Raw genomic sequence first — 5,927 nt, 5'->3', positions numbered from 1 at the left:
TCTGGTCATTTCCAATTGTACCACGTGAAATTTGTACTTGCTTTTCTTGGGAGGTTTCAAGTATTCTTCTCTTAGTAAATAGGCCAGGTCTTTGAGTTGTTCTAATGACCTCACCCCCAATAGAAAATCCTATATGGTGTCTTTTATTCTACTTCACATTTTTCTTTTTAAATCAGTTCTATCATTCTATCATTTACATACAATAAAATGTACCCATTTTTAGTGTCCAGTTTGATGAGTTTTGACAAATGTATATACCCATGAAACTACCACCACAATCAAGATATGCAATATCTCTGTCACCCCCAGAAAGTTCCCTCTATCTCTTTGCAGGCAACAACTGGTCTCTTTGTTGTCATTACTTAAAAAAAAAATAAAGGGGAGGTTGGTGGGGAGGGCGACTCCTGTGGGGCGCACCTCCCCACAGCCTGGTTCCCCGGAGCCTCTCCCAGGAGTGGCCTGGAGTGACCACTGAGGTTGGCCATGGGGGTCTAGTGACATTGAGCTCTGGTCTGGGGTGGTTTCATCCCAGGGGGAGAGGACTGTGAGGGCAGCCTAGCGGCCAGAGCCAGTCCCCAGCCCTTCAGCCCCATACTCCCAGCCTGAACATGGATGATGGATATGCAGATGTTGACATTAAAATGCTAATTTTTTATTTGCCTTTGCTGACTATGTTGACACAGATTGTGTTTGCAGAATTTCTACTAACATTTGGCTTTGGAACGTCAGAAATGAGACCTGCCGGTTCAGAGAGTATGCACTTGCGTACTGATAGTCAGATATTTTTTAAAAATTTTATGTATTTGAGAGAGAGAGCACAAGCAGGGTACAGTGAGAGGGAGAAGCAGAATCCCCACTGATGCAGGACTTGATCCCAGGACCCCGGGATCGTGACTTGAAGGCAGACGCCCAACCGACTGAGCCACCCAGGTGCCCCTAGGAAAAAATTTAAAAATGTTCCAAATTCCTGTGGAAAATCTTAACATTAGAAAGGTACAAAAAAAAAGGTGAAAAGCATTCTAGCAGATATTGGGTTTCCCAGCTGCTAGGAGTTGCTAAAATACCTTAAAGGCTTTGATCCAGGAGAGAAGTACTTTTTTTTTTTTTAACACATCATGGGGAGATATTTCTCTTGGGGAACCTTCTGGAAAGAAAGTGAGATATCGAACAAAGCCATATTGTTGTAGCAGCCTCTGTAAATACTCTACAAAATGCTTACTTCATTCAGAAATCATTTACATCGTTACCATGAAGATGACATTGATCAGGAGCTGGTGATCCCTTGCCCAAACTGTGTATTTTTCTTCTCAACCCCAAATTGTGGGAAGGCACACTGGAATGTTCCACACACCTGTTCAGAAAGTCCAGAACTACCCAGCGAGTATTCTGGGTGAAACTAAATCTTCGAGGAGGGATGTGATAGTTTTACAGGTTTAAAATGCAACTTTTCAAACACTGCGTACTACATGAAGAAGCATGGGCTGGTAGCCCGTTTTCATGACTTAATTCACTCCTTTGGCCTGCAAACCAAGGAAATGGGCGAGCAACGAAAAACCGAGGACAGCTTTTCTACTGAGAAGATGCCACCATGTGACAAGTATTATTGTAAAAACTGCAACACCAATGCCAGCAGCCGGGATGCTTTAATGTATCCTATTTTGACATTGGACCTACACAGGGATTGGAGAATAAACTTAGATCCGTGATTTCAGGACATATTAGGAAGCCTGGACTTTTGAAGCAAATGCATGCTTTGCTCCCAAACCAATGGCATCTTTGGCTGTACCACCGAAACAGCAGGGTTCTGGGCCTCACAGCCACATTCCCACAACCCTGTAGCGAGTCAGACCGCAGTCCAGCTGGTGACAGTGGCCTGGGGCACTTCTGGAAGCCTCACCCCTTCTCCACCTGCCGTGGCGCAGTCCCACATGACTCTAGGCTCCAGTCCTCTGCCTCCCTCCGTTCCCCAGCTGGTCTTTCTTTCTCATGGAGTCCCACTTGTTCAGTCAGCAAATCCTCCTGTGTTGCCCTTGAGTCAGCCAGTCGGACCTGTAAATGTCTGTTGAACAGGCATCCACCCCATAAACCAGGCCATTCACCCTGGGGCCTTTACCCCTTAGCCAGCCTGTTGGGCCTGGAGTTCTTTCCATCGACAGACCTGCCTGGGCCTGGCGTCCTTCCTGTCCTTCTGTCACCCCCAGGGGGGTTCTTCAGGCTGGCTCATGAGGGGTGATTTCTGTGAGTCAGACAGTCCCATCAGGGGTCCTTCCTGCAGGCCAGATGACCCCTGCTGGGGTTGTCCCTTTGGGACAGATGGCAACTTCTGGGGTCCTTCCTGCTGGCCAGGTGGTCCCACTGGGCTCCCTTCTTCCAACCAGACTCTTGGCAGGTACTCTCCCTGTGAACCAGGGTATTAATTCTGGTGTTCTTCAGCTTCATTAACCTGTCATGTCAGGAGAGCTCCCCTGCGGGCCAGCCAGTGAGACCTGGGGTCCTACAACTTAACCAGTCTGTGAGCACCAACATTCCACCTGCAAATCAGCCAGTGAGACCTGACGCCTCTGAAAACCCCATGTTCCTCCATCAGGCTCTATTCTCAGGCAGCTCATGCCGACGGGGAAGCAAGTGAATGGGATTCCCACATCCACGCTTGCCCCAGCATCTGTGACTTTGCCTGTGCTTCCAGGAGGTGTTGCCACTGTCCCCCCAGCCCCAGATGCCCATCTAGCCCTGCCTGCTGTCTCCTTCAGCGGTGGTAAACGCCACTTGGAATAGGTCTGCTCAGGCCTCTCCATCTGCGGCAGAAGCAAACCAGGTGCTCAAAGAGATGAAGCAGTGGAAAACCCGTCCAGTTTGCAATGAGCTCTTCCCTTCCAGCATCTCCCAGGTTGCTATGGAGGTGGCTCATAAGCACAGTGAATCCAAACCTGCCGAAAACTTGGAGCCCAAAAACCTGGCAGCATGGGCACCATGTGTAAAGTGGACGAGTGAGAAAACAGTTTGGTGTCTCTCCTGCAAATGCCTGGTGTCCAAGGAAGAGTGCATCCATCACTTGCAAATGGCCTGGGTGCGTGTTCTGCCCATGCACTTTCTGTGACATTAAAGGCCTTTCAGAGCACAGTAGGACTATGCCCCGGGGGGAGAAGAAATTACGTGTGGATGATAGGAACAAAGGTTCTCAGTTGGATCTCGATGCTAACGGAAGCCTCCTTGCCAATACTGGCTGGGATACATTCCAAGTCACTTGTGCCCCTACGACCCCAGACAGAGGGTGCCTCCGGGAGCCCCAGCAAACAAGTAGTGACTTGCCCCTTTTGCTTTGTTTGGCACCTTGGTGACGACTGAGGTGTCTGAGTTGCGTTTGAAGGCGAGGCCCCACATCACACCAACAACAGTCCATACAGTTCTGAAATCTCCAGCGTTCAAGTGCATCCCTGGCTCTGGGGTCTACACTGGCAACGTGACCCTGACTGCCATCCACCTGCTGCGCTGCAGAAGGGCTCCAAAGAACAGCTGCTCAGACCTCTGGATCCAACCTAATTTTAGTAAGAATAGGGACGTGCTCTTAGTGAAGGGTGAGGTGATCCACGACTCCAGCTTTTCTGTAAAGAGAAAGCTGCCTGATGGCCACTTTGGGGCAGAAGACCAGAGGGATGTGAAGGAGCAACCTCTCGTCATCAACAGCGATGCGATGCAGCCCCAGCTCCCAAAAAGATGGGGAGTGTGGTGCCTTTGAAAAGACAAAGGAATGAAATCAGGACAGAGGGGCCGCTTGTTAATGATGATGCTTTTCAGATTTTAGCATTAAGCCCTAAAAGATATGAAGACCGTTCTTATGAAGGAAAAAAAAAAAAAAGCAATGTCTTCGAGATGATTTCCACAAGAGACCATATCCCAGTAAAAAGGAAATACAGAACTTCTTTCTTCACTCTTGTGTGTGTGGAAAAATCGACGTGGCTTCATTTTATTTTGGAAAAAGAAGATATATTTGCATGAAAGCAATAAAAAAATCACAAGCCTTCGGTACTTTTTTAGGTTTTGATATGTCTGAACTTAAAAATGTTAAACACAGGTTGAACTTTGAGTATGAGTCACAAAACTTGTAAAAAAAAAAAACAGATTAGGAAATCTAGAGTACTAGATAATTAGTGGGTTTTTTTCAATTGAGATTGAAAAAATGTTATTTTCTTCACTGTATGTTGGGCTAATCATTTCAGTGGTCTTTATGCTGCTCTTTAGATTTATTTCAGGTCCTCAGAAAGGCTTCTATATAAAAGAACTGAATAGTTCTTTCAGATTGTTTCCTGAAGTTTGATTTTGTAACAAGTATTTTTAGTTCTTCCCTGTCATGTAAATTAAATCCTTGGATCCTTCATGCAAAAAATAAAAATAAATAAAAATAAAAAATAAAAAATGAAAAGAAAATGTTAAATAAAACTTTTGAATCAGCTTATGTGGACTCACAGCACAATCTTGACATTATAGTTATTAGTTTTATATTAATTTATTAAGGAGTAACTGACATTTTTCCGTACCGAGGTTTTTTTTTTTAATATTTATTTATTTATTTGGGGGGAGGGCAGAGGAGGAGGGAGAGGGACAAGCAGACTCTGCGCTGAGCACGGAGCCCAACACGGGGCTCAGTCTCATGACTCTGAGATCACGACCTGAGTGGAAGCCAGAGTCAGATGCTTAACTGACTGCCACCCAGGCACCCCCATACTGAGGTTTACTAAGAATAGAATGCATTTTTGTTTATTAAGGTGTCTTTTATGGCTTTCCATTGAGTTTGAAAGTATCCCTTATATCGATCATTTATATCAAGGACATTCCTGCTCTTTCTAAAGAGATATTTTTTCTTTTTTTTTTTTTTTTTTAAGATTTTATTTATTTATTCATGAGAGATAGAGAGGCAGAGGCAGAGGAAGAAGCAGGCTCCCCGCAGAGCAGGGAGCCCAATGCGGGACTCGATCCCAGAACCCTGGGATCATGACCTGAGCTGAAGGCAGACGCTTAACCGACTGAGCCACCCAGGTGTCCCAAGAGATATTTTTTTCCATTCTGTTTCCTGCATGGTTATTTACAGGGGATACTATTGATTTTTTAATGTTAACTTAAAAATTGGTCAGAATTTTCTGAATATTTTGATATTTAGTAATTTTTCAGTTAATTCTCTTGGGCTTTCCAAGGGTAAAATTGTCATCTATAAAAAATATGTAATTTTGCCTCTTCTTTTTAAATTTTATTCTTCCTTTCATCTCCATACACTAGCTAATGGGGCCAGAATGATGTCGACCAACAAGGAGACTGAGGTCCTTGTTTCATTCCTGGCTTCATTCCTGTTTCTAATTTTTACCTGTGCATGAAGCTGGTTAGGTTCTCAGATATTAGGGTTTTTTTGGCATTTAAGGAAATAGGCATCCATTCTTGACTTAACAAGAGTGAATGTCAAAACTTACCAAAGACATTGTTGACACCTTTTTCTTTGTCCTAATAATACCAATGGATGTCCTACTATTTATATCTTTCACTGAGTTTCTAATACTGAGGCCTCTCATCCCAAGAATAAGCATCAGTTGATTGGGGGTTGCAATCTAATTTCTACTTGGAAAGAGCCCAGATGTCCATCGACAGATGAATGGATAAAGAAGATGTGGCATATATACACAATGGAATATTACTCAGCCATCAAAAAGAATGAAATCTTGCCATCTGCAATGACATGGATGGGACTAGAGGGTATTATACTATTTAATTTTAGATTTTTACGCTAATATTCATTTGTGATTGCTTATCTCTTTTTGAGTCATATTTTTCAGGTTTTAGAATTAATGTACTTATGGATTTCAAAATAAATTCTTAATAAGTATTTATCTAATAATTACTTCCTCCTGTATATATGCTCTGAAAGATGTAATTAATTTTAT

At 43.9% G+C, this 5,927-nt stretch overlaps 1 pseudogene; it reads left to right on the top strand.

Annotated features, from left to right (window-relative positions):
• Positions 1–954: 954 nt before the first annotated feature.
• LOC117999908 lies at positions 955–4,106 on the top strand (annotated as a pseudogene).
• Positions 4,107–5,927: the final 1,821 nt, after the last annotated feature.

Source organism: Mirounga leonina, unplaced genomic scaffold (genome assembly GCF_011800145.1).
Source record: "Mirounga leonina isolate KUSES-001 unplaced genomic scaffold, KU_Mleo_1.0 Mir_488, whole genome shotgun sequence".
Classification (NCBI taxonomy): Eukaryota; Metazoa; Chordata; class Mammalia; order Carnivora; family Phocidae; genus Mirounga; species Mirounga leonina.
Note: the sequence above shows the minus strand (reverse complement) of the source record. Positions and strands in the feature narration are given on the sequence as shown.